This window comes from Triticum dicoccoides, chromosome 2A (genome assembly GCF_002162155.2).
Source record: "Triticum dicoccoides isolate Atlit2015 ecotype Zavitan chromosome 2A, WEW_v2.0, whole genome shotgun sequence".
Lineage (NCBI taxonomy): Eukaryota > Viridiplantae > Streptophyta > Magnoliopsida > Poales > Poaceae > Triticum > Triticum dicoccoides.
In genome coordinates, this window is record NC_041382.1 from 608602002 (window position 1) to 608614060 (window position 12059).

At 45.1% G+C, this 12059-nt stretch overlaps 1 pseudogene; it reads left to right on the forward strand.

Annotated features, from left to right (window-relative positions):
* The first annotated feature begins 650 nt into the window (after positions 1 to 650).
* Positions 651 to 5261, forward strand: LOC119355678 (annotated as a pseudogene).
* Positions 5262 to 12059: the final 6798 nt, after the last annotated feature.

The window sequence follows — 12059 nt, forward strand, 5'->3', positions numbered from 1 at the left end:
TGGCTGCATGCATCGTCATGATGCAGAGGATGGGGGCATGCCTCCATTTCAAAAAAAAAAACAAAAACGCAGAGCCCAGTAGTTCTGTCTTCTGTGTGCTGATTGCTAGAGGCCGGCACACGAAGATTAGCAAGTGAAGCATTCAACTTTTAAACTCACTCGTGGGTTTTCACTTTCAGTAGCAAGTAAAAAACCATGGAGTTCCATGTTTAGTTATTCAGCCAGAAGCCCAGAACAACGAAAAAAAAACTAGCACATGTGGCCTTTGAGCTTGCGCACCGCACAGGTGAGCTTATGCCTTGCTGATCTCTATGTTTTGATACAATAGCTGACGTATTATCAAGTGCTAGAAGAATATAAAAATATTAGGCAGACAAAGTGTGCCAACACAGAAGAATCTGGACCGGAGCCTAACCAGCTTTCGGCAGTGTGACGTTCTGTTATGCGAGACAAAGCGTGGTAAATTAGCAAGAAAATGAATAGCATTGTTCTTTCCTCCAAAAGTCAGAACTACCTTCTTTCGCCGTGTTTTGCACAAGTGGACGTGGAATGATTGGGAAGCTTCGCTTTTGCACAAGTGGACACGGAATGATATGCTTTCCTTTGCACATAGTATTCTATCACCCCTGCTTTTTATGCCACTAAGGCATCATTTGCACAAACAACAAAAAATTCCCGGGCCTTGATTGAACAAATTAGCAAACACAAGCCTGCTCGGAAATATGAGAGGATGGGAGGAGCTAAATGCAGCAAGATGGAGAACCTGATACCCTACTGATTGAGCCCTGCTATTTCTTCTTCCTTCTCACCTCGCCCCTTCTCAACTAGCGTCTTTATCCACCGTCTCACCCCCTGCTGCTCCACCTGCGCCGGAGACGGCAGGCTGCTGTTCTTCTATCTCCCCACTGGAAACCTGCTACTGCCTGCTCAGGTCTATCTCCCAATCTCCACTCCAGCATCGATTTACAATTATATAATTTGCTTGTCTTCAGATGTAGTGTTATGTTTTTATTCTCACTCTTAGTTAAGTCGTACTATAATTTCACCGGCTTTGGATCTGGTGGTGGATCTTGATTTTTTTTTTCCTACCGGAAAGAGGGTAAATCCCCGGCCAGGTGGATCCGGGTAGTTCATGCAAGTTAACTAACAAAAATAGTACTAATACAGGCTCGTTCTTTCCATCAACGCCTGAAATCGTTGGAAATGGAAACTCCTTGTTATAGGATGATTGTTGAAGTTTCTGCCCCCATCTGTTTCTTGGCCCTTTTTCTATAAAAGGTTCCCTTCATTCAGCAGGCTATTTAAATGTTTCAGGTTCATCACAAGCACATATAGCTAGAGAGCCAAGATCGATTCTTGTCCCCCTTGTTATAGGATGATGACTGTTGAAGTTTCTGCCCCCATCTGTTTCTTGGCCCTTTTTGCTAAAAAAAAGATTCCCTTCATTCAGCAGGCTATTTAAATGTTTCAGAGCCAAGATAGATACTTGTCCAACAAGAGATGGCTGGAATAATGGTGAGCGCTTCTACCGGGGTGATGAACTCTCTCCTCGGTAAGCTGGCCACCCTGATGGGGGAGGAGTTCGCCAAGCTAAAGAACTTGAGGAAGGAGGTTAAGTACATCAGCGACGAGCTGAGCAGCATGAAGGATGCTCTAGAGAGCCTTGCAGATGTTGATGAGCTGGATAAACAGACCGCGAGGTGGAGGGATGCAGTCAGGGAGATGTCATATGACATCGAGGATATTATTGATGACTTCATCTGCAAAATTGGGGAGAAAAGCAAAAAATCTGGGTTTGTCCATGACACCATTCAACGCCTTAGAACTTCAAGGGTCCGCCATAATATTGCTGGTCAGATTGAGGACATCAAGAAACTTGTGCATGAAACAAGTGCACGCCGTGAAAGATACAAGCTTGATGTCCCCACATCATGCAATGTGGCTGTTGACCAACGGGTTGTCGCACTCTATGAGAATGCAGCTAAACTTCTTGGTATGGAGGGCCCAACAAATGAGGTTGTCAGTTGGCTAAAAGATGAGGAGAAGCAGTTGAAGGTTGTATCAATTGTTGGTTTTGGAGGTTTGGGTAAAACAACACTCGCCAATGAGGTCTACCATAAGCTGAAGGGAGAGTTTCATTGTGGTGCATTTGTGCCAGTTTCTCAAAAGCCAAATATTCCTAAACTTCTGCATAGTTTATTAATCCAACTTGGGTGTGGACAATCTTTTCAAGATTGCGAGTTAAATGTTCTTCTCGACCAACTCAGAGAAAATCTGAAAAACAAGAGGTACTGATTCTTACTTTCTATATTGTTGTTGTTCACATGTGCCTCTGATATTTAGATTTCCTTAAAAGATTTAATATTATGTTCTTCTATAAAATAATTAATATTTAATTTGATAATAAACATTTTCATCTACATTGAACCCTTTGAAATATATTTTTAAATTTACTTAGCACTGTACTGATTTCTTGCAGGTACTTGGTTATCATCGATGATCTATGGGATGTATCAGCAATTCAGCATGGAATATTATTAAGTGTGCTTTCCCAGAAAATAATGTTGGTAGTAGACTAATAGTAACTACAAGAATCAAGACTTTGGCCATGGCATGTTGTTTCGGTCACCACGAGCACATTCTTGAAATGAAACCTCTTAGTGAAGAAGACTCAAGAAAATTGTTTTTTGGTAGGATATTTGGCTCTGAAGAAGCATGTTCAGGTCAACTCAGAGATGTTTCAGTTCAGATTCTCAAGAAGTGCGGTGGTTTGCCACTTGCAATCATTAGCATATCCAGCCTATTAGCAAGTGAAAGTCCTGACCAGAAGGAGAAATGGAAACATGTACTGAATTCGTTGGGGTCAGTGTCCGGAACAAATCTCACCTTGGAAGCAATGAGACAGATCTTGAACCTTAGCTACAAAAATCTTCCTCACCACCTCAAGACATGCTTCTTGTATCTTGGTATGTTTCTGGAGGACTCTGAAATATACAGGCATGAGTTGGTAAGCCTGTGGGTTTCTGAAGGTTTCATTAGTAAAGCACATGGACAAAGCCTAGAACAGACCGCGATAGGTTATTTCAATGATCTTGTCAACAGGAGCCTTATTCAACCTGCATTGATCAAATCCGATGGGTCAGTGAAATCTTGCAAAGTACATGATATGGTGTTGGATCTTATCTTGTACAAGTCTGCACAAGAGAATTTTATCACTGTAGTAGACAACCCAGAGGCCATTACAGGACAGTTTCAAAAGCCCCGTCGGATGCTCTTCAACTTGGATGGTGAAATACTGCAAGGGAATGTTAGTATGTCACAAGTGCGATCGTTTGCAAATTGGAGGGGCTCCATGAATATACCTTCTCTGGCAGAGTTCAAGTATCTTCGAGTTTTTAAGGCTGACTTCAGTTCTAGCTCTGCTGACCACAACCGCAAAATCGACCTGACAGGATTGTGTAAGTTATATCAGCTGCGATATATACAAATTCGTGGCTGTTGCAACTGCCAACTACCAACCCAAATTAGAGGGTTACAGATGTTGGAAATATTCGATATAGATGGGTCCTGTATCCCAATGGATATTTTTCACCTGCCGCGCTTGTTGAATCTGATTGTTCCATCCGTTGAAAGGCTGCCTGAGGGCATTGGTAAAATGAAATCCCTACAACATCTGTGTCGTTTTGACCTGCGGCACAACACTTCACTCGACAGTATCAAGGGCCTAGGAGAGCTCACCAATCTGAGTACTCTAGTTGTCAGAACCGGTTTTTCTGAAGACGTGGACATGGATGTTCGAAACTCTTCTTTGGGGAAACCTTGTAACCTTGAGTCCCTGCACATAAATTCAGCTGATTCTTGGATGCCTGAGGAGCTAACCTTGTCGCCTCCTCCCCCAAACCTCACGGTCCTCAGCATGACACAAATGTCCCGGGTCCCTAACTGGATTGGGGAACTCCATAACCTCCAGTTTTTGTATCTCACTGTTGACAAGCTGGACAAGGATGGTGTTGGTATTCTCGCAAAGTTAACAGGCCTCATCGACCTGGAATTAACGTTTCATAATGCCCTGGAAGAAACAATTGCCATTTATGGGACAGCATTCGCAATCCTAAAGCGGTTTCATGTCAGCTGCAAGAACATGGCACACCTGACCTTCCAAGCTGGGGCAATGCCCAAGCTCCAGAGTGTATCTCTAGGGTTAAACGCCTTGGGGTGGAAGCAGGAAAATTGCGCCGCACCTACTGGTATCGAGCACTTGTTAGCACTTGAAAGAATCGATGTACTAATCGGCTGCCTGGATGCTACTGAATCTGAACAGAGAAGTGCAGAGTCTGCCATTAGGAGCGCTATCAACATGCATCCTGGCCATGCTCACATTACAATCGATATTGTAAGGGAACCATGCCGTTTTTGTTTCGGAGAGTTCACCATCTTGCCCATGCTCACATTATAATCCTTGGTATCAGGCACAACCAGCAGCTGGTACGTTGCCATATAATACTGTACCTTTTTCTTACTTGAACTTGATTAGTTTCCGGGTAACTACTGGGTGTTTAATGTTCCAGTTTGGGTTGTAGCTCGCCATAATACTGCACGTCTTCTTTTATTCTACCAAGACTTTCGCAGATCTATGCAGATTCAAAAACTGGGGATGCCTTATTTAAATCGAAAATTCAGCCCTCTGCCGACGTTTCTTTGAACATTTGAGTTGCTATATTATGTCCTTTATGAACACACATTAAACAAGTCTTTCCAAATGTCTAGGTGTTGTGTCAACAGTAAGATTTGAGGTGCATTTATATAGCAGAACTAGCGAAGTACTTTTATATGCTGGTACTGTTTGATTAACTCAGGCAATACGAGTAGTTTCAATTGTTCAACCATGCTCATAGACGTTGATTTGCAGGAAAGTCGATTCTTTGATATGGAGCAACAAGATGAGGTATGCAAAGGAATGTTTGAGTTGTCTACAACATTCATGCCGGATTATAGCGGATGAAGATGGATTGCTGCATCTCCTCCCCGTCGGGAATATGGAGCTATCACTTTGCTTTGTGCTGCTAGTTATCTAGTGGAACTGATTCTCCTTCGTCTGCATGATCACGCACGCTTTGCTTGGGTTTCCTCAGTACTGTAATAAGGCTTGATGGTGGGAAGGAGTTAGCATTTGTTAGTCGCTCCATCCTTGACTAGTCCTGGTTTCTATATACTACTCCCTCTGTAAACTAATATAAGAGCATTTAGATTACTACTTTAGTGATCTAAATGCTCTTATATTAGTTTACGGAGGGAGTACTTGTTATTGTGGTGTGTGTATCGTGTGCCTCTTAAATACATCAAACTGAATGTTTCTTAGTTGTGTTGAACTTTCTTTTTTTGAAAAGGAGGTCATCCCCCGGCCTCTGCATCGGAGAGATGCATGCGTCTATTTTATTAAAAACGAGGAATCAAACAAAGTCTGGTCTGCAAAGCATAGCTCACAAAAGGAACAATAAAATAAAGAGTACAAAGCTCAAAGTCGCATCTGGCTGGACGGAGATTCAAACCGGTTGAAGAAAACCCGTGCTGCCATCTCCCATCGGTTGCACCCAGTAAGCAGCTGCTTCCTGGTGTTGGGGAACGCAGTAATTTCAAAAAATTTCCTACGCACACACAAGATCTATCATGATGATGCATAGCAACGAGAGGGGAGAGTATAGTCCACGTACCCTCGTAGACCGTAAGTGGAAGAGTTACGACAACACGGTTGATGTAGTCGTACGTCTTCACGATCCGACCGATCCTAGTACCGAAAGTAAGGCACCTCCGCGATCTGCACACGTTCGGCTCGGTGACGTCCCACGAACTCTCAATCCAGCTGAGTGTCGATGGAGAGTTTCGTCAGCATGACGGCATGATGACGGTGATGATGAAGTTACCGGCGCAGGGCTTCGCCTAAGCACTACGACGATATGACCGAGGTGGATTATGGTGGAGGGGGGCACCACACACGGCTAAGACAGTTGTTTGTTGTGTGTTCTAGGGTGCCCCCTGCCCCCGTATATAAAGGAGCAAGGGGGGAGGCCGGCCGGCCCTAGGGCGCGCCAAGGAGGGGAGAAATCCTCCTCCTAGTAGGAGTAGGATTCCTCCTTTCCTAGTCCTATTAGGAGGGGGAAGGAAGGAGTGGGAGAGGGGAAGGAAAGGGGGGGCGCCACCCCCTCCTAGTCCAATTTGGACTCAAGGGGGAGGGGGTGCACGGCCAGCCCTGGCAGCCCCCTCTCTCTCCACTAAGGCCCATCTAGGCCCACTACACTAGTGCAGAACCGGGCAATAGCACCGGTTCGTAAGGCCCTTTAGTGCCGGTTTAGGAACCGGCACTAAAGTTTCGGCACTAAAGGCCCCCCCCCCTTAGTACCGGTTCAGCACGAACCGGTGCTAAAGGGCAACCACGTGGCACGAGCCAGCTCCGGGGGCCGAGAGCCCTTTAGTGCCGGTTGGTAACACCAACCGGTACTAAAATGTTTGGGGGGTTTTTGGTTTTATGATTTCTTTTTCATTTAATTTTGTGTTTTCCATTTTAATTCTTTTTCGTTTGCTGGTATTTTACGGTACTACACATTGTACACGTTATGCATATATATATATATATATATATATATATATATATATATATATATATATATATATATAGAATTTCTAGTAGAACCAATCATATATATATCATCAATGTCTCACAAACCATATTAATTCACACATACACACATGTATAGCTATATACAATTTCTCCTACATATGCATGTTGCCTTCGGAGCCAGTGGCATTAGCCTAATTGGTGCCTTCGGAGCACGATGACAATTGGAAGTGGTTCATGGGGGCGGTAGCGGGTAATAGTATTCTCCCTTCGGATTTATGACCTGGTCGAGCAAAAATCCCGCTATTTCCTCTTGAAGTGCTTCTACGCGCTCCGTTTCTAGGAGCTTGTCCCGCACCTCTTTGAACTGTTAAGAAGGAGATCAATATGCATGTGTATTAGTTGTGTGACTAGATATCGATAATGGTGTAAAAATTGTGAATAGTTTTCTAACAAGCGTATCCATTCCTGTCTTTGAGATCTGCTTCTTTCGGACACCATCATGCGAATGTTCTCGCAAACGCAGAATGCACACAGTTCAGTTCCCTGCGCCTGCTTCAGGGCCTTTATTACGAGAATGGAATTTAATTTGATCAGATAATAATTAATCAAGCATGATAATTAAAGAGATGGCAGCTAGCTAGCTAGCTAGCTAGTACTACTTAATTACTTACCTTGGATCGAAACCATTTCAGCTTTGGTTTACATTCGCCTTCCGTGACGCTGATGAACCTTGCCCAAGCCTTGCCCGCCGACAAAGAAAATGAATAAAGAAGTTATTAAATAGTTCATATCATGAAATGACGAATTACTAAATAGGCCGAGATATATAGTTAATAATGATTGAAATTACCTGTTGACTATCCCAAACAAGATGTTATAGTCACTTTGTTTTTTAAGTAGCGAGTCCAGTATTTTAACTGTTCCGGCGTCAACTTTAATGATACACAAGATCCAGTGAAATCTGCATGCACACACGTTTGCATGTCTTAATTAAGCGGGCATATGTAAGCAAAAACATGTAGCTAGCTAGCTAGTAGGCAAAAACAGAGAATTTATAGTACAAGAAAGTGTGACTCACTGGAAGTTGTGAGGAAGTAGTATATCTTCATTGTATTTGAGGCGCTTCAAGAACTCTAGCATGCTGTCCTCTACCTCTTTTTCTTGATGCTTGTTCATTTTCCATGTGTATTTATTAACGGTGTTTGGGTCAATGAACCCAATGCCACAGCGTCCACCTTTTCTCATTTCATACATCTTCATCCTGCATAATACCACAGAAAAGAATATAGTGAGGATAATTACAGGTAATGATTGATCAAAAGGATCACTACAGCTAGCTTGAGACTTAAATTACAGAAAGAAATTAAATCACTTACAGACAATAGCAACTGACGATAGATTTATCAAGTGCGTCTTGATTGTATAACTGAAACAGTTCAGGATACTCAACGGCCACAGCTTTCTCATGGTAGTAATCATCCTTCTTGACATCCACCATGAGGGGCTCTCAATTGGATCTCTTGGTAATGTCCATGTACCATTGATGCAATTCATACATTCTCGTTGGGAGCTTGTTGACATCTTCTGGCTCGACCAAAGGTTGGCCCCGGACATATTTCCGTTTTATTTCCTCCTCTGTAATCCCAGGCATGTCCTCGATCTCGAGGAGTTGTCCAACAGTGATCTTGAGTTCTTCAGCTTGCATTATATGCTCCTGGGTTATTACCACATCGCCCACCTCGGGAACATAAACTGTTTGGCCACAATAATATTGGGCGCGCGTACTGTCACGTGTTGTTGGCGGCACAACAAGCGGGAGGATCGATTGCGCCGCCTGTTTTCCCAGCTGGGCAACGGTTTTCCCGCATTTTTGACAGCTGCTTGTTGTTTGCTCGAGCTCGAGCTCGCCTCCTTCTGTAGACGTCATCGATGTAACTTCCTGATGTGGCGCTCATAGTCTGTGTCAACAGGCTTAGGAGCTGGTGGTTGAGCCATACGAATGAAGTGGTCAACTACTTCCACATGCACTTTCTCCCTTGGCGGCGGTGGCGGTTTCGGTCCAAAATGGGCGTCGACTTCTGCCTGCACTATGTCATTGGTTTGCTCCTCGGTCCCGTCGTAAGCTCTCACAGGAAGAGGAGTAGTGAGGTTTGGACCATATTTATATCGCTTGCCTCCGCCTGTACTTCCTGTACTATGACCTCGACTCGTACCGCTACGCACCATAGCTGCGGGGTGTCTCTTCTGCGATTGCTGAGGTGGCGGAGACGGCTGACGGGGCTGAGTTGGACGAGGAGGAGTGGCCTGAAGCTGTGCCAGACTTGCAGTGGCCTGAGGTTGTGCCGGACTTGGAGGAGGAGTGGACGTCTGACGCTGTGTCGGACTTGGAGGAGGAGTGTCCTGACACTTTGCCGGACTTGGAGGAGGAGGAGTGGCCTCACGCGTTGGTGGACTTGGAGGAGCGGGAGTCTGCTGACTCGGTGGCGGACTTCAACGAGGAGTCGGGTGATGCGGTGTCGGTGGCCTTCGAAAGATGATGCAATCCTTTCTCCATAGGATGACATGATGTATGGCCTCTCCCAATGTGTGCTCGTCGTCACCTCCAGGAATGTCAAGCTGTAGCTCCGAATATGGGTCCACCACCTCATCAACCAAGACACGAGCATAGCCCGCTGGAATCGGGTTGCAATGGAAGGTTGCCTCGGGGAAATTTGAAAAAGCAACGGCGTCCGCCACCTTCATGGATATGTTCTTCATTTTGAAGTGTAGCTCGCAGTTAGTGTTCTCCGTGATGTCACCCACGGGGTATCTATCCAGCACTACTGCGTCGCCCGGGGCAGAACCCACGTTGCTTCTCGGCATGGATGGGGCGGTGGTATCCAATGCTGGATCATCCGCTAGCTGCTGCAGATGCTGAGACCCCCTTTGCTGGCTAAGTGAGTCGATCTGCTCCTGCTGCCGCTGGAATTTAGCTGCCAATTCCGCTTGACTTGCTTCTAGGCCTTGAAGGCGTTCATAGTCCCGCTTCCTCTGCTCCTCCTCCATCTTCCTCTTCTTCTCCTCCGCAATCTTCTTTCTCGCACGGGTTCTGTAGTCGGCGTTCCAGTCCGAAAACCCCTCATACCATGGAAGAGCGCCCTTGCCTCTTGTTCTTCCCGGGTGTTCAGGATTTCCCAGGGCACGCGTAAGCTCGTCGTTCTCTCTGTTGGGCTGGAACACCCCCGATCGAGCCTCTTCTATTGCAACAAGTAGCGCATCGTCGGCTCCGTTCAGACATGCCTTCGTCAAAACATTGCCTGTCTTCATGTCCAACTCCCCCCCATGCGCATAGAACCAAGTCCTGCACCTGGGGGGCCAGCTCTTAGTAACCGGAGTGACACCTGCATCCTCCATCTCTTTCTCAGACTTATCCCACTTAGGCATTGCCACGGTGTAGCCACCTGGCCCCAGCTTATGGAACTTATCCTTTTTTTCGGCATTCTTCTTGTTTATTCTCGACCGTTCCTTAGCTAATTCTGAATCCTTGAATTTCACGAAATCGTCCCAATGAGCACTTTGATTCTCTAGTATCCCCTCGAATACTGGAGTCTTCCTTCCTCCCTTGACGTACTTCTCCCACGTCGTTCTCTTGTGGTTCTTGAATGCAACCGCCATCTTCCTAAAAGCAGCGTCCTTGACTTTCCGCACATCTGCTTCTGTGAAATTATCTGGTAGGGTGAAATGTTCCATGAGAGTATCCCAAAGCAGTTTTTTTTATTCTCGTCGACAAAAGTAACATTTGGACGTGGATTTGCTGGCTTTCTCCATTCTTGAAGGGAGATCGGGAGTTGGTCCTTCACAAGAACTCCGCACTGACGAACGAACTTGTCTGCAATCTTCTTAGGCGCTAATGGTTCGCCATTAGGTTTGAATGCCTCGATATTGTACTTTACGCCCTCCTTCAACTTTTTGTTCGGGCCTCGTTTCGTCCTTTTGCCTAAAGATTTGCTCGATCCGGATGGCTGAAAGAAGAAAGATCGATTCGTTAATATATCTTCAACTCATTTAAAACATGCGATGATCACCAGATTCCTGCTTATATAAATATATATACCTCGCCGGTGTTTGTTATTTCAGGATCAACATGTTCTTCGTCGTAGTTCATGACTTCATCTTCTCGGTCGTCACGATCGAATATCATAACACCCTCTCCGGTGTTGTTTAGAAATTCGGAGCCGTCAAAATCTTCTTCATTCTGATCATCATCTGGCCCGCGTATGATATCGAACATGGTCTGTTCTCTCTCTCTGTCGGTATTGTCCGCCATAGCTTTTATTTAACTATGCCAAAAGAAATATAAAACAATTTAGTATAATCTCGAATAATAGATATAATCTCGAATACATCGTCTCGAATAATAGATATAATCTCGAATACATCGTCTCGAATAATAGATTTAATCTTGAATACGTCGTCTCGAATAATAGATATAATCTCGAATACATCGTCTCAAATAATATATATAATCTCGAATAAATCATCTCAAATATTATATATCGAATACATCACTAGCTAGCTAGCTAATAAAGATCGAATACTAGAGAGTAATCTAGGCGGTGGACAACCAAAGTGAAGGAACCATCACTGGATCATAGCTCGGGTGATCTCCCCAAAGAACCTGCCAGGTATTGGAGAACCTGACGTCCATAGCAGCCATGTAGCGATGGACGTGCTCGTCCTCCTCCCTGACACGGCGATGTACCACCTCCAGCGGGGCCAGCTCCCTCCGCACCGAAAGTGGCCCACGCGAATGCCACCAAAGGAGATGAGGGTCGACAACGGGACCCGGGGCCGGGTTCCTCACCAAGCGTCGCGCCCCTGAAGGTAGCACCTCCCTGTAACAGCCCGGCGGAGCCCAGTCCCGGACATGGGTCCTCTGAAGCAGGACGTCATCGCGAACGGGTCAACGGCGAGGATGCGGGCCGGGCATCGTCGACAACAAATACTATATGCAAATGTAACACTAATTATGCTATCATTGCATATGTCAAAATTCTATATGCTATTTCATACTAATTAAGCATCTAACACTAAAAACAGAAAAAACAACTTCTATACATCCATTAGAAACAGAAAAACAACATTATATAAAAAAATTCCATACTAATTAAACACTAATTATATCCATCTAACATGCATTCATACATATATACTAGTGAAAAAATAATAATCTGAAAAATCTAAACTAATTAAACATACAAAATACGTATATACTAATTAACTTAAGGAAATGTGCGTGTGTGTGTGTTCATCATGCTTTTGTGTGTGTGTATGGGCTCGGGAAGGGGCGGCGCCCATGGTGGCCACCGGGGGCGAGGGAGAGGGGTTAGAGGGGGAGAGCTCACAGCGTGGCGACGGCGACGGCGAGGCGACGGCCCGGGGCGGCGACGGGCCGGGGCGTGAC